The sequence below is a fragment of the Vicia villosa genome, unplaced genomic scaffold, assembly GCF_029867415.1.
Source record: "Vicia villosa cultivar HV-30 ecotype Madison, WI unplaced genomic scaffold, Vvil1.0 ctg.002157F_1_1, whole genome shotgun sequence".
Taxonomy (NCBI): Eukaryota; Viridiplantae; Streptophyta; class Magnoliopsida; order Fabales; family Fabaceae; genus Vicia; species Vicia villosa.
Window position 1 is genome coordinate 378,184 of NW_026705855.1, and position 23,882 is coordinate 402,065.

The 23,882-nt window shown below is 37.5% G+C and overlaps 1 non-coding gene across 1 annotated transcript; it reads right to left on the bottom strand.

Moving 5' to 3' along the window:
• Nucleotides 1-17,187: 17,187 nt before the first annotated feature.
• Nucleotides 17,188-17,294, bottom strand: LOC131638065 (small nucleolar RNA R71). Its single transcript, XR_009294582.1, has one exon. It is a non-coding gene; the product is annotated as a small nucleolar RNA R71 (small nucleolar RNA).
• Nucleotides 17,295-23,882: the final 6,588 nt, after the last annotated feature.

A 23,882-nucleotide genomic window follows, 5' to 3' on the forward strand; every position in this document is an offset into this window, starting at 1 on the left:
CGAACCATGGCTGATCATCCATACTTTCTATGGTGGTCTCTTATATAACACTAAAATGACTATAGATGCCGCTTCTAGCGGAGCATTAATGGACAAACCCCATGATGAAGCATACAAACTCATAGAGAACATGGCACAAAACCATTACCAATGGGGTGGAGAACGAGCTGCTCTAGAGAAAACCCAAACCAAAGGAGGAATGTACGAAGTAAGTGGTATAGACCGCGTTAACGCTAAAGTAGACGCTTTAACTTAAAAGATCGAGAACTTAACCATCACTCCTTCAGCCACCGCTGCTGCTGTAACACCTAACTGCGAGATTTGTGGATTGACTGGACATGTAGTTGCCGAATGTCAACTCTTGACTGGAGTCCCGTCTGATCAAGTAAACTATGCTCAAGGAAACCCTTATTCTAACACGTACAACCCTGGATGGAAAAACCACCCGAACTTTTCTTATAAGAACAACAATGCGTTGTACGCACCTGGACAAGCACCTGCTGTACCACCTGGCTACCAAAAAGCGCCTGTAGCTGCTCAAAACACCCCTAGGAAGTCAAATCTAGAAATCATGATGGAGAACTTCATAGCTTCCCAACAACAAACCAATAAAGACTTCCTGAACCAAAACATCCACAACAGCGAGCAACTAAAACAACTATCGAACAAAGTAGATGCTTTAGCTACGCATAACAAAATGTTAGAAACTCAAATCTCACAAGTAGCTCAACAACAAGCACCTACTGCTGCCCCTGCTGGCACGTTTCCTTCTCAACCTCAACCCAATCCTAAAGGACATGCGAACGCGATAACACTACGAAGTGGAACGAATTACGATGGATCCATAGATCCTAGAACTCAAAACATACCCATGTCACAACAAGAGCCAAAGGAAACCCAAAAGACATCAACTGATGACCAAACTGCTAAGACTAAAGAGAACAATAACGAAGTGGAACCTGAAAAAGAGAAACCCTATGTTCCACTACCGCCTTATAAGCCACCAATTCCTTACCCTCAGAGATTAGCTAAATCAAAAACCGAAGCGCAATTTAAAAGATTTGTAGAACTTCTGAAACAATTAAACATAACCATACCATTTACAGAAGCCATAACTGAAATTCCTTCGTACGCTAAATTCCTAAAAGAAATCTTATCAAACAAAAAGAAACTCGAGGATAACGAAACTGTAACACTTACCGCTGAATGCAGCGCTATCATCCAAAATAACATGCCTCCAAAACTGAAAGACCCTGGTAGTTTCTCTATACCCTGCGTAATAGGAAAAACCATCATAGAGAAAGCCTTGTGCGATTTAGGAGCTAGTGTTAGTTTGATGCCTCTTTCGACCTGTAAGAAACTAAATCTAGGTGAGCTTAAAGCAACGAGAATGTCTCTTCAACTAGCTGACCGTTCAGTAAAATACCCTGTAGGAATGTTAGAAAATATCCCTGTTCGTGTAAGACAATTCTACATCCCAACTGACTTCATCATAATGGATATCCAAGAAGATTCTAACATCCCGATCATATTAGGAAGACCATTTTTAGCAACCGCTGGTGCAATTATAGATGTAAAGCGAGGAAAGCTTACTTTCGAAGTAGGAGAAGAGAAAATAGAATTTATCCTTTTCCAATTCCTAAAAGCACCTTCTATAATTGACACATGCTGTTCTGCTGACATAATCGACAAGTGTGTCAAAGAAATAAAATCCGAACCAAATAAGGAAACCGAGATCCTAAGAATTCCTATGCCGCCAATTCTTGAAGATGACAACTGGCGTGAGGAATATCAAGATGACCACCTGAGTGAATGCTTAGCTTTAACTCCCGATCCTATACCTGGACCTAAGAAACCTGCTATAGAGCTGAAAACACTTCCTACCGATCTTAGATACGAATTTCTAGACGAAGAACTAAACCGACCAGTTATAGTGAATGCCAACTTAGGACGAACCGAGACTGAAAAATTACTTAATGTCCTAAGAAAATACCCGACCGCTTTAGGATATAACATATCAGATCTGAAAGGTATAAGCCCTTCTCTGTGTATGCACCGCATTATGCTCGAAGACGATAGTAAAACCTCTAGGGAACATCAAAGGCGAATAAATCCTATTATGAGCGATGTGGTTAAAAAGGAAATCCAAAAACTGCTAGAAGCCGGAATAATATATCCTATATCCGATAGTAAATGGGTTAGCCCCGTTCACGTCGTACCAAAGAAAGGAGGAGTTACTGTAATCACTAACGCTAAAGGCGAATCTGTAGCACAACGTACCCAAACTGGATGGAGAATGTGCATTGACTATAGGAAGCTAAACAAAGCTACCCGAAAAGACCATTTCCCTTTACCTTTCATAGATCAAATGCTCGAACGCCTAGCTAAACACTCGCATTTCTGTTATCTGGATGGATACTCCGGATTTTTCCAAATTCCTATCCACCCTGACGACCAAGAGAAGACCACGTTTACCTGTCCTTATGGTACATTCGCTTATAGACGAATGCCTTTTGGACTATGCAATGCACCCGCGACCTTCCAAAGATGCATGATGGCAATATTTGCCGACTTCTTAGATGGAATAATGGAGGTCTTTATGGACGACTTCTCTGTCTGTGGAGGAAGTTTCGAAACATGTTTAGAGAACCTCGAACTGGTACTTAAACGATGCGTAAGCGTTAACCTAGTCCTTAATTGGGAAAAATGCCATTTCATGGTTCGACAAGGAATTGTACTTGGACACATCGTATCCGATAGAGGGATCGAAGTAGATAAAGCTAAAATCGAAATTATCGAAAACCTTCAACCTCCCAAAACCGTTAGAGAAATAAGAAGTTTTCTGGGACACGCTGGTTTTTACCGACGTTTCATTAAGGATTTCTCTAAAATCACAAAACCCTTAACTGAACTACTAATGAAAGACGCCGAATTCATTTTTACCGATAAATGCACTGAAGCATTCCATACGCTTAAACGAGCATTAATCTCTGCGCCAATTATGCAACCTCCCGACTGGAATGAGCCTTTCGAAATAATGTGTGACGCGAGTGATTATGCTGTAGGAGCCGTTCTAGGGCAAAGAAAAGATAAGAAACTACATGTCATATATTATGCGAGTAGAACCCTAGACGAAGCTCAAATGAATTATGGCACGACAGAAAAAGAACTATTAGCTGTCGTATTTGCACTAGACAAGTTCCGTTCTTACCTGGTAGGAGCCAAAATAATCATATACACTGACCATGCCGCCATTAGGTACCTCCTAACCAAAAAGGACGCCAAACCAAGACTTTTGAGATGGATCTTGTTACTACAAGAGTTCGACCTGGAAATTAAAGATAAAAAGGGTACTGAAAATGTCGTAGCAGATCACCTCTCTCGATTGGAAAATCTAAAACCCGAACAAGTACCAATTGACGATGATTTCCCTTATGAAAGACTCATCGCCCAATTAGAAGCAAATGAATTCGAACCATACCATCCGAACGCTGAAACCAACAACTTAGCTGAAATAGCTTTAGCCCGATCTGACACACCTTGGTATGCAGATTTCGTAAACTACCTGGCTGCTGGTGTGCTTCCTCCTGATCTAAGTTACCAACAGAAGAAGAAATTCTTCCATGACCTAAAGCATTACTATTGGGACGACCCGCTCCTGCTCAAAAGAGGCCCCGATGGAATCTTTAGACGTTGTGTACCCGAGGAAGAAATAAGAAGCATAATAACACACTGCCATTCTGCACCGTGTGGAGGACACCATAGCACATCTAGAACCTGCGCCAAAATCCTTCAATCTGGACTTTTCTGGCCCAACCTGTGGAACGACGTTTATTTTGCTGTAATAAATTGTGATAGATGCCAATGAACCGGAAACATTTCGAGACGCGATGAAATGCCTCAAAAGGGCATTCTTGAAGTAGAAATATTTGACGTTTGGGGAATAGACTTTATGGGTCCGTTTCCGTCGTCGTTTGGAAATCAATATATACTCGTAGCTGTCGATTACGTTTCAAAATGGATAGAGGCTATCGCTTCTCCTACAAACGATACACGAGTAGTTATCAAACTCTTCAAAAACGTCATCTTCCCTAGGTTCGGTGTGCCAAGATTGGTAATTAGCGATGGTGGTTCTCATTTCATTTCAAGAATACTTGAGAAACTCCTTCGAAAATATGGAGTGAATCATCGAATAGCTACACCATACCATCCACAAACAAGCGGACAAGTAGAAGTGTCTAACCGCGAAATAAAACAAATATTGGAGAAAACTGTTGCTATATCTAGGAAAGATTGGTCAACCAAGCTAAATGAAGCTTTATGGGCTTATAGAACAGCTTTCAAAACTCCAATAGGAACTACCCCATTCAAACTCGTTTATGGAAAATCATGCCACCTAACGGTAGAGTTAGAACATAAAGCCTATTGGGCCATTAAGAACTTAAACCTAAACTACACTTCCGCTGGTGAGAGACGACTTCTAGACATAAACGAATTAGAAGAACTTAGACAAGACGCTTATGAAAACGCCAAAATCTATAAAGAAAGAACGAAAAAATGGCACGACAAGCGTATATCTAGGAAAATTTTTAGCATAGGCGATAAAGTACTTTTATTTAATTCGAGACTAAAATTATTTCCTGGTAAGTTACGATCTAGATGGTCTGGCGCTTTCGAAATAACTAACATATTTCTGAGTGGAGCGATAGAAATCAAAGGAGAAACCGTCAAACCTTTTGTCGTAAATGGGCAACGTCTTAAGTATTACCATCATCTCGAACACGATGAAAACATCGAAGTTTTTAAACTTGACGAACTGCCCGCTCTTTCGAAAAAATAGTTTTCTATTTTTAAAATCGTCAAGCTTACGACATAAAACAAAGCGCTTGGTGGGAGACAACCCACATTTATTTATTCTTTTATTTTATTTTTATTTTTAACCTTTTAATTTTCATTTAAATAATCTATTCTATTTTTAATTATTCTAATTTTAATCATTTTTTACTTTTTTTCATACATCTTATAATAATTATTATAATTATAACTGCTATCTTAATTCGAGAAAATATTTCCTTTTTATAATTATATTTATTATTATAACTTGTTCCTTAATTTTATTTCATTTACTTTATTTTATTTAATTTTATTTTTAAAATAAACACTAGCCTAGTTCTTACTTAATCTTAATATTTTCAACTTCTAGGTTTTTCATTTAACCACTAACTACGATGCAAGAAGTCGATAATATGGAAGTTGTGTTCTGTGGTAGAGGACAAGAAGAAAGATTTAATAAGCTGGCTGAAAGACACATGGATTTGACTTGCTATCCTCACCAACCAACTATGGTGAAACTTGGTATCGAAGAGAGCATCCTACACCTGCTAAACCAAATTGGTTGGACTGGTTCTCACCTGTTCCGCAAATTTAGTACCTACCGAAAGCTCACTCTGGAATTCTTGAGCTCCCTGACCTATCTTCCAAACTGTGGACAAGGACTAAGAAAAGGAGTCATTCTCTTTAGACTCTTTGGTATGGAATTTAATTTCTGCATCCGAGATTTTGCTGAAATGCTAGAGCTACCTCATGGATCAGATGCATACACCAAAGTAGCTGAAGACAATCTTGCTTACTGGGAGTTGGAAAAATATTGGGGCAAGATCACTGGAAACGATAACCCTGAAGAGAATGAATTTCAATCTGAGAACATCCATAACCCCGCCTTCATATACTTCCATAAGATCCTTGCTCACTACATTTTTGGTAAACCCGATAATGTCACTGAAGTCTCTAGAGAAGAGTTGTTCATCATGTTTTGTACCTCTCAGAATCGCTCGGTCAATGCCATCGCATTCATGCTAACAAACTTTGAGCGCATCACGCATGACGAAGTTTCACCTATTAGGATCGGCGGATTTGTCACTATGATTGCTAATGCTATAGGAATGAGAGTACCTTTGCTTAGATTGACACCTCTTGGTTCCCACAACTCTATGGACATTCAATTCTGCTTTAACCGAGGAATCATCGGTAACCTTGGACCTGATCAGTTTGATTTACTCATTGATAACAAAGTATTGGATCAGTTCACCTTACCGAGTCCAAGGACGAGTGTGCACAACCCTGCTAACTGGCTTTACTATGGTCATATTCCTGAGCGAGAACCCTCACCTGAAACCCCTCAAGCCTATGAACATTTTGATGAGGAAATGCATGTATCAGAATCTGAGCCTGACACTCCTCCTGGTTACTATGAACCTAATCCTGAAGATGAACCCATTCCGGTTTATGAACCTCTTTTTGTAGATGAACCTATATCTGAGTATGAGCCTGAAACTCGTTCTGAAGATTCTGTTGATGATTACACTGTTGATATGACTGATGTCGAGCTCGAGCAACAACAACCCGCTACATCCACCGCATCAGTAAATCAAAGAATGCCTAATCTGAACACGCACGAGCAAGCCATCACTGCACTACAACAAGATGTACAACATGTGCGTAACGAGCTTCACACTTTGCAAATGCATTTCTTCGATTTCATCGACACCGTCAATGCTCAGTTCGACGAAGTTTTCAAACACATTCAGTCTAATGAGCACACCAATAGACGTGGCTAGATGTTACCGTTTAGATTATAAGATTTTATTTCTAGTTTTAGCAATTTTTTATTCATAAGTTTAAATTTTCATTTTTCTGCATTTTACATTCTGCTTATGTCAACACTCAGTACCGGTTTAATTTTAAATGCAATATTCTTTTGATTACTGCTACTGTGTTATATTACACTGCTATTGACTGCTATATATTTGCCTGTTTATCACTTTTTGCTGTTAATAGTATTAAAATTCGACACTGCTCTGAACTGATGGACACTTAATGGTATCTGTCAGCACTGTCTGGTCCTTTGCGTGCGTGAAACCCCTTGCCTACAGCAGGAGACGCACGTCTCCATATATGTGGGACCAGAAGGCATCATTCAAAGGACAGGAGACGCCCGTCTCCATGCTCTGTCCCCTAGCAGACTGACTGCCTGAGACGCGCGTCTCCCAAGGGCAGCAGTCTAAGTGCACAGTCGTGTTGTGTAGTTTTAAAAGATATCGAATCCACAGGGACTATAAATCGACCTACCGTTATCTAAAGTTACTATGTAAAGCTAAGGCTAATGATATTTGGGTTTTTTTATAAATGGGGAAACTAAAATCTTAAATCTAGGTAAAATATAATAATAAACGGATATCAGTATGTATTTCATCTAACTTAGGTGATCCGAAGTTCCATTGGCCAAATTCTAATTAAATCAAAGATCTTTACTAACTATGTTATTTAAAAGTTCTCCTCTCAAACTCTCGCTCTATTGATTCAGACTACGATCCTAACTCTTAGTGTACGCTTTCGCCATCCCACCAGATTTAGAAACGCTTTTTGGAAACAACGTAATTAATAAAATGCCCGTTTTATGAAGTTGTTATCTATTTAAATCTCCTAATCTCAAACTTTCGCTCTGTTGACTCGGAACATGCTAATATCCCTAACGTACGCTTTCGCCATCCCGCTCGGGTGTAAAAACAATTTTTGAAAATAAATAAGTTCTAATTAGTTTTTGTCATACCCCAAAATTTGCCTTCCAGATTCTTTTTAAGCGTATGCTTTTGCATATCATCTGCAAAATAACTCAATTTTGCAATTTTTTGAAAATACGTTCATCTTTGCGTATTTTGGTCGTTTTTACGATTTAACAATATTTTTGGTTCACTAACCCCTTTTTAGGCTTACAATTATAATTTTAATTCAATTTAGATTTAAGTTGAGTTTTAATTAAAATTAACAAATCATTTTATTATATTTACATATTATTCTATTTCTTTTAGTTTTTAGGTGCAAATAGAAATCGAGAAGCCCATAAACCTTTTTCTATCTATTTTATGATTTTTATTATTATTTAATCTTGGATTTATTTATTTAAATACAAATTAAATCAAATAAATCATAAATTGGTAATTAAAAGACCATATATTTATTCTCAATCAATTCACATCTATTTCAGGATCAGTCAAAACGTGGAGAAATATTAAGAATGGAATTGGACCAATTTAGGAAGATTGGATAATCAAATTCAATCATATCCAAATCAAATTTCAATCATAAGAATCAATCAAATTCCTTCTAAAAATGTTAACCTAATGGATCCTCTATAAAAGAGGAATATATTCAGATGCAGGGGGGACGATTTTGGCAGGCTGGAGAATCCTATTCTAAAAAGTCAAAAAACCGTGAAAAAAAAGTGAGATTGCAGCCAAGGATCTAGGTTGATTCAAGCGATTCTACGCATAAGGAAAGATTCCCAGGCGTATTCTGAAGCTATCGGAATCATCACAATCAACTGAAACGCACGGGATCATCTTCATTCACATTCACGGTTTGCCGAATTTTGTTTGTTTCGATTACGTATCATCGTGCATCATAAATGGATTTTGGTTATGCATTCGTTTTCGGCTTGATGTTTAGATCGTTTCTGTGCGTTTAATTTGATTTTCGTTGTGATTAGAACGGTTCACCATTGTTAGGTTATTTGAGCTTTGAATTAGGATTTTTAATTAGAGGGAAAATTAACCGAAACTAAGGTTTCCATTGGGTTTAGAAGGTTGATCACAGTGAATCTGGGTTATTGTGTTGCGTTTATCCATGATTATTTGCAGATTTCAACATGGGAGGTCTATGGCAATGTTTAAAAACCGTAGCCCAAAAGTGCAGTTTTTCTTCACGAGGAAGATGACTAGCGGGCGGGTCATTTAAAATTCTGAACTAACTGGGTTTCATATATTATGTGTGATGATTGTATTGTTAACAGCGATTGACAACTGGCCCAGCGGAGAAGTGATGCGTCCTTAAGACTCTTATATGCAATGGCACGGGTTCTAACCCTGCCTCTTGCGTATAATTTTGTTGATTTTCTTTGTTTACAGATCTAGCGTGCATAGTCAATGAACGCCTATGGTGAGCCCTCAACACCAGCCATCAGATCGCTCTAGCCTCAGATCCAACGTGCATCAGAACGCAAGTCTATCATGAACTTTCAGAGCCTACCACACAGGAATATTCACGCTAAGTTTTTTAACTATTCTTTTTTTTTTATTTCATTCTTTTACTTCTTTTTTTTTAACAGTTATTTTATTAACTAAAAAAAAAAAAACTCTTTTAATGTTTTTTCCTCCTCTTAATAAAATCGGTTTTAAAGATTTTTTTTACATAAAACCTTAAAATAAAATAGTTATTTATTTTAATTATTACTAACTTTATTTGATTTAAATGTTTTAATTTGTTTAAGTTATTCAATTGATTATAATTATTTTTAAATATATTAGGGTTAGGTAACTTAATCGAAATTCTAACTTTTTTATTATTTTATTTATTTAATTAATTAAGTTGGAAAATCAATAATTAATTATGTTGATTTTATTTTTTCCTATTAAACCTAGTCAATTTGTACCCTGATCAGTTTTTACTATGATCATTCTATACACTGAAAATTTTTCTTTTCTGTTTATGCCTTTTCAGGGTTATCGACATGGTACACTCCGGCAATGCGCCGCGCCTATTACAAAGCTAAGTCCTGATCTAAACCTTATTTAAATTTTTATTTATTTTAAGGGTTTGTCTTTTATTTAAAAGAACTTTCATACACTCACGCCTTATTTGTTTCTTTGCTCATTCCTAATGGTCAGAGTCGATGCTTCTGGCAAACCCTTGCCCTCAACCCTGTCAGGCAAATGCCAAGCTAAGTACCTTCTCCCTATTCTATTTTTAATTTATTATCCTATTTTCTTTTGTAGTTAATGAGGTTTGCCCTCGAATTTGATAATGCACTCACTATATGTTTTCTGTCTTGTCTTTTTCCTTTTCAGGGTTTATCGATTGCCAAAGTTACGTTGTTGGTAACCTAAACCTCATTTTATTTTATGCCTTTTATTATTATTACTTGTGTCAAACCCTGATAAGGGATCCGCTGGTTACAATTTCCCGCCCCCTTTATTACTTTATATTATTGTGTGGTTAGTAATTTAGGGAGTGCAAGATTGTAATTAACCTAGAATCACTAATTTACAAGATAATATATTGAATTAACCACGTGATTGTTGCACACACGCACCCTTTTGGGGTAACCTCTCTGTTGCCTTGTTGCCTGTTGCCTGTTGCCTTTGTGTTTTTGCAGAATAAGCTATGTCCCTCGAATTTGAGGATACCTTAGCCATGCTGCCTCGATAATAAAAGGTCATGCGACCCTAAATGATGCTGCCTTCGATACACAATTATGACCTCGACCCTCGGATGTTGCCTACGGAAAATGGCTGAGGTATCTTCTGGTTGCCTAACGGAAAAATGGCTTATTCTGATCCTTGCCTTAGACTACCTGCCCTTCTATGGCATGGGACAGTCTTATGGCAAAGGATGCTTCGACGACCCTTCAACCTCCAAACGAAAGGCTTCCTGCCCTCTTATGGCAAGGATAGACCCTTTCATTCTGAAAGGCTAAAAAGAGACCTATCATCTGAGTTTAAGGTAATTGCCCCTAATTGCCTTGCAATGCTCAAACTTTCATTATATTCTTTCTCATAATTTTTCAAAAGGGCTACGCTCATTTACGAGCTAAAGTCCCTATCTCTTTCATCTACATTTTCTAAACAAACGAGCAAGCAAAGCAATTAAGAGCCCATGGAAAACCATGGATGTAAAGGGTGCCTTACACCTTCCCTTTGCATAAATTACCCGCCGAACTTAGATTTCTTTAAAAAAGGTTTTTTTCTGTTTCTTTTTGCCTTTCCTAATATTGTTTGGATAAAATAAAAGTCGGTGGCGACTCTTGCTTACCGCGACATTTCGATCGATAAAAAGTCAGTTCACCGTATTACAGTTTTAATACGCTTTCGCCATCCTTAAAACTAATGTCCTATGTCTACTATCCAGTTAAAGATCTCAAACTTTCGCTCTATTGATTTTAACCTTTGACCGTCTTAACCCCTCAAACTTTCGCTCTATTGGTTTTAAGACTTACTAATTAAATTAGACATACAGACCAAAAACAAGTGATAGTTAATAAAACATAATTAAGCCAATTTATTTCGGATCCCTACGGTTAACTTACTTTACATACCGATATCTTAATAATTTAGCCAGACATATTAATATGGTTAAACATGCATAAATCGGTTCGGTTCATAATAATAGGCATAGTAAATGGCATACAATATATCATGCAAATAAATATAAATAAAGGCGGTAAATAAAAAACCTGAATTAAATAAATGGTAATTGGATCTTCGAGTACTGAACTTCCACCACAGGTTGGCTGGATCGTTCTTCGGAATTTAAACGGACAGAAAAAATAAACAAGGAAATAAAAGCGATAAATCTAACGTAAGGCTAGATTTATAAAAAGTTCACAACAATTTCCGGTGTAGAAATCGTTGTGAGAAAATAAGTGTTTGAATGAAAGCAGAATAAAGAAATACGGTTCGCGGTACAATTTCGGCAGCACTTCGTTGGCAGGAAATCGGACCCTTGGAAGTGAGGTAGCAGGTTCTATTTATAGGAGATGTTTTGCTGTGACGCTGCGTGAAAAGAGGAAGGTTTGCAGACTGGGTGTGGAGACGTGCGTCTCCACTTTTTGGGGAGACCTCTTTGAACGACTTGAGACGTGCGTCTCAAGTGGAGAAAATCCAGGAGTAGTTGGAGACGGGCGTCTCCTCTTGGTGACGTGGCAGAAGAACGTTGGAGACGTGCGTCTCCACTTGCTGGGAAGGTTTGGGCCACGCGCCTTTGGTTCCATAGTGGGCTGAACTGTCTCTTTTGGGCCTTTTGGGTCCTAATTGCACCCCTCTTTCACTTCAACACTCCTTTTTCATCTTTTAGGCATAAATATTGGTCATTTAAGCTCCATTTTCTTTCCTTTTCGCAAATAGTCGTGATTAGAGTGTAAAACCTGAAACAAAGCAAATACTCGCGTAATATCATAATAAATTAACATAATAAATGGAAAATGCTATAAATATCTATGGATTTCAAGCTAAATATACGATATAAAATCGTATTATCAAATTCCCCCAGACTTGAACCTTTGCTTGTCCTCAAGCAAAATAATAAGATAAAGATAAATGAAACACACTTCCACCATGTCGTTCGGTTATACTCAGCTACATAGTGTTCTTATTTGAAAATAATGATAATGATCCTAGCAATAAACTTATAGTAGCAACACTAAACAACTCCCATTTTGAATTTTGAATTTGAATTTCAAAATTCATCTTTCAATCTTCCTCATTCTTCCCCTTATTTATTCCATTTAAACACCATAAACCTCATTCATCCTCCATCATTCACCTCTTTAACTCTATTCATTTCCCAATTCTCTACTCCATTCAAACTTCAAACACCACCATTAATCCATTTTAATTCTCCATTAACCACACCATTTTCAAACCTCACTATAAAACCACACCACCACCACTCTTCTTCTTCACAACCCTCATACCATCCTCTATTCTTCTACACTCCATTTCTATTTTTCATTTTCATACTCAGCATGCCTCCACGTTCATTCATCCGTAGCGAGCGTCCCGAGAGACCACCTCCCGACCTTTCAAATATTATCTTCCGAGATGACGACAATGATGCTCAACGAACAAAATATGTCGCCTTCTACGAACGTTCGGTTGTTCCCACAAAATTTGTGAACACCGAGTGTCTAGAAACTCTGGGTCTCATTGATGGTGTGACCCGTTTACTCACTAAATCTAGCCTACACCATCTTTGTACCGAACCCGTCCCTACTTATGAGCCGCTCGTCTTAGAATTTTTGAGTTCTTTCAACTACGACACTCCCTCTAATCAACCACTCTCAACCGGTAGCATCCAATTTCGGATGTTCAACCGTGAATATACTCTAGATCAAGATGTCGTAGCTTCATATTTGCATTTTAATCATGCACCAAACGCTCACCGCTCAATCTTTCAAGAACTCAATGGTCGATCTTGGGAGGAACTCGCTTTTGAATTTTGGTTCAATCTCACTGGCGAAATTCCTACCGGTTGGAGAGCTCTACGTGCTTCTCACATTCAAAACCCCGCTATACGTTATTTTCAACGTGTTTTGAGGCATACTATTTTTGCGAGATCTAACAACCACAAGGTCTTGGTGACGAGCTCCTCTCACTCTCACATCTCATGAAGCCTGCTCAGTCACTCGATCTCACCTACTGCCGTGACTCCCACTTGGTTTCACCCCGCCATGATGGCCGATACACTTTGGTCGTCAACAAAGTTCTTATTCCTTATGTCATCCTTCCATGCCCTGAAAGCATCAACATCCGTTATGTTCAGCGTTGGAGGCTTATTGAAGACAACCCTCAAGATAACCAACAAGAACATCCTAATGAACCTATGGATGCAAATGAAGAAGAACTCAACCAAGGGCAAGCTGATGTCAACCAACCTCCTCAAAACAACCCTCCGCCTATCACTCTTGAAGCCATGTATGTTGCTATTCTACGCCAAGATCAACTCGTTCAAGCTATGCAGACAAACCAAACTGAAACAATTAGGCTCATCCGAGAGATGCAACAGGAGCACCGTGACTATGCTATTAGGAACGAAAGTCAATACACTGAAATTGCTACATATTTGCATGATCTTGACATTCGTGTGAATGACTCTCCTACTGATAGACGTCGCCGTGTTCGTACAAGAGGCGCAAGCAGTTCTCACCACCGCAACACTGAGGAGTAGTTCTCATGCATTGAGGACACTGCATCATTTAAGTCTGGGGGAGTCGTATTATTATTTCCTTTAGTTTTATTTTTCCCTTCAGTTATTTCCCTTCCTTGTAATGTTTTTCTAATTCAATAAAGAATATTTATGGAATTTAAGTCTTATATGTATAATTCCGTAGTTATTACACTTTCTTCCATTTTCTTGAGCCATAACAAATTTTTTGCTCCTAAGCGATAAACGCAAACCCCACACGTTCGAGAAATACGAAGCTACTCAAACACTCAACGCATTGAAACTGAATATAGTCAATATCCTTATTGTCCCAACACTCTAAAACCCCCGAGTACGCGTAACCGATTTGAATACCCGTTATACCAAAACCATCGACTTTAATTTTTGAAGTAACCCTTAGTAGTTTATTCTAGCAGTCGGCACCGTCTTAGATACAAACTACGCAGAGAGTCGATGAATATAAGTGTATGATCCTCATAATAATAATTATGTGCTTAACCATAATAAGAAATGTGCCTACTAAGTAAGGTGATCCTCACAAGATCATTTAACCTAACGGTCGCAAATCTCAAATACAAAGAATTTAAAAACTCACTGTTGATTGGTTCAGAAGTCATCTGGTACTGAACTTGGTAGGAAGGACTATTGTCCGATTCCCCATAATCTACAAGTGAGTGCTAAGGAGTATACCACATATTATGCCAGAACTCCATGAGAAGTTCTGCTATGTGCGTGTCGAGATAATGGGCTTAATGTGATTGCGCACGAATGAAAAGGGTAAAACATGATGACGAGTCAAAGATAAGCTATAATGGCATGATTCGGATTGGTATGCAAGCTGGGAGTTGTTTAGTGTTGCTACTATAAGTTTATTGCTAGGATCATTATCATTATTTTCAAATAAGAATACTATGTAGCTGAGTATAACCGAACGACGTGGTGGAAGTGTGTTTCATTTATCTTTATCTTATTATTTTGCTTGAGGACAAGCAAAGGTTCAAGTCTGGGGGAATTTGATAACACGATTTTATATCGTATATTTAGCTTGAAATCCATAGATATTTATAGCATTTTCCATGTATTATGTTAATTTATTATGATATTACGCGAGTATTTGCTTTGTTTCAGGTTTTACACTCTAATCACGACTATTTGCGAAAAGGAAAGAAAATGGAGCTTAAATGACCAATATCTATGCCTAAAAGATGAAAAAGGAGTGTTGAAGTGAAAGAGGGGTGCAATTAGGACCCAAAAGGCCCAAAAGAGACAGTTCAGCCCACTATGGAACCAAAGGCGCGTGGCCCAAACCTTCCCAGCAAGTGGAGACGCACGTCTCCAACGTTCTTCTGCCACGTCACCAAGAGGAGACGCCCGTCTCCAACTACTCCTGGATTTTCTCCACTTGAGACGCACGTCTCAAGTCGTTCAAAGAGGTCTCCCCAAAAAGTGGAGACGCACGTCTCCACACCCAGTCTGCAAACCTTCCTCTTTTCACGCAGCGTCACAGCAAAACATCTCCTATAAATAGAACCTGCTACCTCACTTCCAAGGGTCCGATTTCCTGCCAACGAAGTGCTGCCGAAATTGTACCGCGAACCGTATTTCTTTATTCTGCTTTCATTCAAACGCTTATTTTCTCACAACGATTTCTACACCGGAAATTGTTGTGAACTTTTTATAAATCTAGCCTTACGTTAGATTTATCGCTTTTATTTCCTTGTTTATTTTTTCTGTCCGTTTAAATTCCGAAGAACGATCCAGCCAACCTGTGGTGGAAGTTCAGTACTCGAAGATCCAATTACCATTTATTTAATTCAGGTTTTTTATTTACCGCCTTTATTTATATTTATTTGCATGATATATTGTATGCCATTTACTATGCCTATTATTATGAACCGAACCGATTTATGCATGTTTAACCATATTAATATGTCTGGCTAAATTATTAAGATATCGGTATGTAAAGTAAGTTAACCGTAGGGATCCGAAATAAATTGGCTTAATTATGTTTTATTAACTATCACTTGTTTTTGGTCTGTATGTCTAATTTAATTAGTAAGTCTTAAAACCAATAGAGCGAAAGTTTGAGGGGTTAAGACGGTCAAAGGTTAAAATCAATAGAGCGAAAGTTTGAGATCTTTAACTGGATAGTAGACATAGGACATTAGTTTTAAGGATGGCGAAAGCGTATTAAAACTAATTAGAACTTATTTATTTTCAAAAATTGTTTTTACACCCGAGCGGGATGGCGAAAGCGTACGTTAGGGATATTAGCATGTTCTGAGTCAACAGAGCGAAAGTTTGAGATTAGGAGATTTAAATAGATAACAACTTCATAAAACGGGCATTTTATTAATTACGTTGTTTCCAAAAAGCTTTTCTAAAATCTAATGGGATGGCGAAAGCGTACATTAGGATTAGGACAGTAATCTAAATCAACAGAGCGAAAGTTTGAGACGAGGATTTTTAATCAATTGAATTAGTAAAGATTTTAAACTAAATTATGCAAAAGCCAATGGACCTTCGGATCACCTTAAGTTAAACGAAATACATACTGATACCTGTCTTTTATTATATTCTTTATTTCTCACTATCACTCTCCCTTAGAAACAATCAAAATTTTAGTAGCCCTAGCTTTACATAGTAACCTTAGATAAAGGTAGATCGATTCATAGTCCCTGTGGATTCGATATCTTTTAAAACTACACGACACGACTGTGCACTTGCAGTCATCAGATTTATAGACACGTAAAGTCGCGATAAAGTTTTTGGCGCCGTTGCCGGGGACTATTTAAGTCGATATCGTAACTCACTGTTACACCGTAGAGACTAGGACAATTCTTCCCTTTCTTTCTGAACGGTTGTATGCCAAATACTCATTCACAAGGAGGAGATTTAATACAACGAATTAACGAGATCGAACGTTTCATTAACGTCAAACGTCGAGCTCGCAATCTTCCCGAAGTAGCACCAATTCCTATTAATCAGGAATTGACTTTTACTGATCAAATCAATCAAATTATCCCGAAGTTAGAGATGGGTGCTATTCGTCCTCTTAGAGACTATGCCGCTCCTTTGCGCGCTGAACCGCATTCAAGTATCGCACCACCTGCGATTGAGGCAAACAATTTCGAACTGAAACCTTCGCTGGTCCAAGCTGTTCAACAGAATCAATTCTCTGGAAGCCCTGTAGACGACCCCAATCTCCATTTATCCGTGTTCGTGCAATACGCCGACACTGTCAAAGCTAACAACGTTAGTCCCGAAGCTATTCGATTACGTCTCTTTCCTTTCTCCTTGAGAGATAGAGCTAGAGCGTGGCTTCAATCCCTGCCTTCTAATTCCATAACTACATGGGACGAATTGAAGAGAGTATTCTTAGCGAGATACTTTCCGCCTAGCAAAACTGCTATGCTTAGAGGTCAAATCAACGGATTTACCCAGAAAGATAATGAATCACTCTTCGAAGCTTGGGAACGTTACAAGGACATGCTTAGAATATGCCCTCATCATGGACTCGAACCATGGCTGATCATCCATACTTTCTATGGTGGTCTCTTATATAACACTAAAATGACTATAGATGCCGCTGCTGGCGGAGCATTAATGGACAAACCCCATGATGAAGCATACAAACTCATAGAGAACATGGCACAAAAGCATTACCAATGGGGTGGAGAACGAGCTGCTCTAGAGAAAACCCAAACCAAAGGAGGAATGTACGAAGTAAGTGGTATAGACCGCGTTAACGCTAAAGTAGACGCTTTAACTCAAAAGATCGAGAACTTAACCATCACTCCTTCAGCCACCGCTGCTGCTGTAACACCTAACTGCGAGATTTGTGGATTGACTGGACATGTAGTTGCCGAATGTCAACTCTTGACTGGAGTCCCGTCTGATCAAGTAAACTATGCTCAAGGAAACCCTTATTCTAACACGTACAACCCTGGATGGAAAAACCACCCGAACTTTTCTTATAAGAACAACAATGCGTTGTACGCACCTGGACAAGCACCTGCTGTACCACCTGGATACCAAAAAGCGCCTGTAGCTGCTCAAAACACCCCTAGGAAGTCAAATCTAGAAATCATGATGGAGAACTTCATAGCTTCCCAACAACAAACCAATAAAGACTTCCTGAACCAAAACATCCACAACAGCGAGCAACTAAAACAACTATCGAACAAAGTAGATGCTTTAGCTACGCATAACAAAATGTTAGAAACTCAAATCTCACAAGTAGCTCAACAACAAGCACCTACTGCTGCCCCTGCTGGCACGTTTCCTGCTCAACCTCAACCCAATCCTAAAGGACATGCGAACGCGATAACACTACGAAGTGGAACGAATTACGATGGACCCATAGATCCTAGAACTCAAAACATACCCATGTCACAACAAGAGCCAAAGGAAACCCAAAAGACATCAACTGATGACCAAACTGCTAAGACTAAAGAGAACAATAACGAAGTGGAACCTGAAAAAGAGAAACCCTATGTTCCACCACCGCCTTATAAGCCACCAATTCCTTACCCTCAGAGATTAGCTAAATCAAAAACTGAAGCGCAATTTAAAAGATTTGTAGAACTTCTGAAACAATTAAACATAACCATACCGTTTACAGAAGCCATAACTGAAATGCCTTCGTACGCTAAATTCCTAAAAGAAATCTTATCAAACAAAAAGAAACTCGAGGATAACGAAACCGTAACACTTACCGCTGAATGCAGCGCTATCATCCAAAATAACATGCCTCTAAAACTGAAAGACCCTGGTAGTTTCTCTATACCCTGCGTAATAGGAAAAACCATCATAGAGAAAGCCTTGTGCGATTTAGGAGCTAGTGTTAGTTTGATGCCTCTTTCGACTTGTAAGAAACTAAATCTAGGTGAGCTTAAAGCAACGAGAATGTCTCTTCAACTAGCTGACCGTTCAGTAAAATACCCTGTAGGAATGTTAGAAAATATCCCTGTTCGTGTAGGACAATTCTACATCCCAACTGACTTCATCATAATGGATATCCAAGAAGATTCTAACATCCCGATCATATTAGGAAGACCATTTTTAGCAACCGCTGGTGCAATTATAGATGTAAAGCGAGGAAAGCTTACTTTCGAAGTAGGAGAAGAGAAAATAGAATTTATCCTTTCCCAATTCCTAAAAGCACCTTCTATAATTGACACATGCTGTTCTGCTGACATAATCGACAAGTGTGTCAAAGAAATAAAATCCGAACCAAATAAGGAAACCGAGATCCTAAGAATTCCTATGCCGCCAATTCTTGAAGATGACAACTGGCGTGAGGAATATCAAGATGACCACCTGAGTGAATGCTTAGCTTTAACTCCCGATCCTATACCTGGACCTAAGAAACCTGCTATAGAGCTGAAAACACTTCCTACCGATCTTAGATACGAATTTCTAGACGAAGAACTAAACCGACTAGTTATAGTGAACGCCAACTTAGGACGAACCGAGACTGAAAAATTACTTAATGTCCTAAGAAAATACCCGACCGCTTTAGGATATAACATATCAGATCTGAAAGGTATAAGCCCTTCTTTGTGTATGCACCTCATTATGCTCGAAGACGATAGTAAAACCTCTAGGGAACATCAAAGGCGAATAAATCTTATTATGAGCGATGTGGTTAAAAAGGAAATCCAAAAACTGCTAAAAGCCGGAATAATATATCCTATATCCGATAGTAAATGGGTTAGCCCCGTTCACGTCGTACCAAAGAAAGGAGGAGTTACTGTAATCACTAACGCTAAAGGCGAATCTGTAGCACAACGTACCCAAACTGGATGGAGAATGTGCATTGACTATAGGAAGCTAAACAAAGCTACCCGAAAAGACCATTTCCCTTTACCTTTCATAGATCAAATGCTCGAACGCCTAGCTAAACACTCGCATTTCTGTTATCTGGATGGATACTCCGGATTTTTCCAAATTCCTATCCACCCTGACGACCAAGAGAAGACCACGTTTACCTGTCCTTATGGTACATTCGCTTATAGACGAATGCCTTTTGGACTATGTGTGGACCTCCGATTTTTTTTTTAATACCGGGCCATACCTCTGATCTGTAGAGATACGTGAACTGACTCTTTTTTGTCGCTTAATGCTTTCGCATTTTTGAAAATTCACAGAGTCGCCACCGACCTTTTATTTTATCCAATTAAGGAAAGGTTTATAAAAGACACAGAAAAAAGACCTTTAAGAAATTCTGGGTAAGGGGGTAGGTTATACAAAGGGAAGGTGTTAGCACCCTTTGTATCCATGGTTATCCATGGGCTCTTAAGTTTGCTTAGCTCACTTGTTTTTCGATGACTTTTCAATTGCTCTGAAATTGCTCATATGTGGTTTCAAATACCTTTGTAATTTGAATTTTGTAATGATCCGTGTGTGGATGTATACAAAATTCTTGTTTATCTTTCGAAAGATGTTTTGAAAAGAACGTTAACTTTGTAATAATCCGTGTTTGGATGTATACAAAGTATTGTCTTTTTTGAAAGTTTTGAGAAATCAACAGTATATGAGAATTTTGTTTGTTTTGATTTTGAGCAAGCAAACTAGGAGGTCTACCCTGAGTTGTAAGGTCTTTATCCTGTTTCCTTTAAAAATCCATCCTTTCACCGGATATAAAAGCAAGGTTCGATTTTGTACTCAAAACAGTAGAATTTGGACTTGGATTTTGAAAAGAATGAAAAGGATTACCTGAAGAGGTGCAAGTGTGATTGTGATTGGATTCAGATATTTATCTTTGAAGTTAGTGATCTAACGGTTCAATTTTATCTTTGACATACACGCAGTTTATATGTGCTGGAAATTAAAATGCGGGAATGTAAAGTGCGGAAAGTAAATCTACGCTATTACATCGATTGTGCGGGAAATGTAAACTAGCCTATTTACATGAACTTGACATCCTATACATTTATCTAGGAATTTAAATTGCAAGAAAAATAAAAGGCATGTTTTTGGATTTTTTATGATTTATTTTAATTATAATTAATGCATGATTAATTAAATTAAAATGAAGAAAAAAAGATAAAAATAGATTTAAACCTAGAAATTAAGTTTAAAATATGTACAAAAATATTTGTCAATTAATTTTAAAACAAAACTAATTTTTTTGGGTTTTTTGAAATTGATTTGAAATTGATTTAAGTTAATTAAAACATAATTATGCAAATAATTATATAAATAATTAAAACTTAAAAAGAAAATTATTCAAAATATGTACAAAATTAGTTTATAATATATAAACAATATTTAACACAAAGAACAATTTTTTTTATGATTTTTTGATTGGTTAGAATAATTAAAAAGCCAATATATAAATATATACTAATTAATTATGCAAAATATTGAAATTTTGAAGAAAAATAAAATATTTTTATTTCAGAAAATAATATATTATTTTAGAAGTATAAAAATATTTTTTGTGTATTTTTTGGATTTTTAAAACTGTTTTAAATTAATTTAACATAGAAATTAAAATAAAATAGAAAATAAAATAGAAAATAAAAGGATACTGATCCTGTGTGGTAATTTGTGAGGGAGCATGGTGTGCCTGCGTGATCTGGATCATTGGATGATTCATTAAATGAAATCAGAGGGTCCAGAAATTGAGGCACGTGGTAGAAGATAGACCTGCAAGGCACAGAATCAGAGAGAATTTAAAAAAAATACGCGCGCTGACTGTCCAATGAGGTGGAGACACCTCATCGTCTTCAACCTTCAGACAAGGGCTTTTACAGCGCTTTTATGAAACAAGCGCTGTAGTTGATGAACCTCAAACCTGCAAAATTACGAATAGGGTCAAACAAGCATAGAAATCAGGCGCAATGGTACCATTCGATTCGTCTTGTTCCGCTGAGTTTAACCATGTCCTTAATTTTGCTTAATTTTGGCCCTAATGAAAAACCCTAATTTTGAACTAAGCAAACCCTAAAATGGTATATGCTACAAACAGCCATTAAAGTCCAATTGAAGCTCCAGAAACGACCAGAGCTTCAAACCAAACACAATTATGCATCTACATCTTGTTAAATGTGCGTGAGTTATGAGATATAAGTTGGTTTTAGTTTGAACAAACCGTAGCTTTATATAGCTCGATTCAGTGAAGTTTATGAGTTGGAAATGATTGGAATTGATTCAGTGTAGCTCAGAGATGATGTTTGAATGTTTATTTTATATTGAAATGGACTGAAACTTAAAATTCGAATTTCAAGTTTCTTTGAAAATTACAAGTGGTTACAAGTATGCTATATGCTTAGGGATGCTTCTGAATTCGTCTCCTCTTGTTTGCTGAACTATGATAGCTTATTTATAAGCTATGTGTGCTTAGAATTGAAGCTAAGATGTGCCTTAGTTGCCTTTGTTGAAACTTTGCATTTTTTAATATAAAAAAAGCTTGAATTCTTGACCAAGTCATCTTGCCTTCAATGCACCTGCCTTGTCCTTCAATTTTCTGCAGAAAGATGAAGATTCTTTGAGGTGAGTCATGCTTGGAAGTTAAGCTACCATTATCCATGCATTTTCCTTTTAATTTTAATCTTAAAATAAGATAAAATCATGCAAAAATGGATAAAAAAAGGTATGGGCTTAGTCTTGGTCGTGGGAGGCCCATAACATCATGGAAATGATGTTTGAATGCTGAAAACTTGGCCCCATTTGGAAAAAATGCAATTTTGAACAATGTTGATTTCATGTATTTTTCCAAAATTTAGCCAACTTCAACAAGGTGTAAATCCCTCAATTTTTGTCATATGAAGGAGTTCTTGCACTTTTTGGAAACCTCAAAGAGTCCTCTAACCAATGTCTTTGGTCTCATGTCAAAATGATTTTTGAAGCTCCTTGTGTGTCCTTTTGAAAAAAGTGTCTTTTTGTTGACTTTGAAAATGACCTGTAATGTCTTTGATCATATTTTTCAAATGGTGAATCCAATGACCATGGGATCAATGGCATTTGAAAGATAATTGAATTTCCTTCAAAACAAGCTTTGGTTTGAATTTTTTGGATGAAGGATGAGAGAGTTATGATCAGTCAAAGTTGAGTTGACTTTTCAGGCAAAAACCCTAATTTTGAATCTTAGGGTTTTGTTGATTTTTGACCTTTCCTTGATGAATTATGATCATCCAATGATCAAATGATGAATCCTTTGACAAAATATGGACTTTGACAAAAAATTTCATTTTTGACTGTCTGTTGACTTTTTGGTCAAACGGGTCGTCTGTTGACTGTTTGAGCTGCTGACGGTGCGTCTGAGTGAATTGAAGTTTGAAAATTTGTATGATGGTACTTTGAGATATATGGATGTGTATGAAATCCATTTGAGCTCTCAAAAACTTGTTGCTCCTGTAAAAACAAGAAAAAACCCTGATTAGGGACTGTTTGTGTAGGAGACAGTTAAGCGTACCAGATTTTTGTGCAGTGTTGAGTCTCTGCTAATCGCGTGATATTCAGAAGACTTCTAGAACAAAAATCTTGGAATTTTGAATTGTGAAAGATTGATTTGATTGATGGTACAAAACACTGTGAATTGTACTGCCAGCAGTTTGGCTGTCAACTGACTGTTCAGGTATTGATGTAGCAGTTAGAGTGAAAAATCAATAGTCAAAGTTAATTTTCTTTTTTGTTGTTTTTGTTTTATGTGAAAAATGAAGGTTATTTACATGACTTGTTAAAAACACAGACATAATAAATAACTAATATTTACGGTATGCGGGCAAAATTACCGATAATAACCCTGAAAATCATTTAATGCACAGAAATAGGAATATTTGACTGGCAGAAAACACACAAAATATTATCTTAGTAATTAAGCAATATTATGACAAATAGTACAACATTTAATACTGACAGTACAAATATCACATACTATATTGAACAGTACGACGAATAAACGGTACATTTAAAAAATAGGAAATACGGCAAATTTTAAGAATGACGATTGATAACCCATGCTATGAACAATAACATGTAGATGATTGGGAGCATAACCATTGCAGGTCCACACTCCTCAGGACTATGCAGGCAGAAAAAAGTCATGATCACCGTAGCAATGGTGATGACTGCAAGAGACAGTGTCTCTATCCACT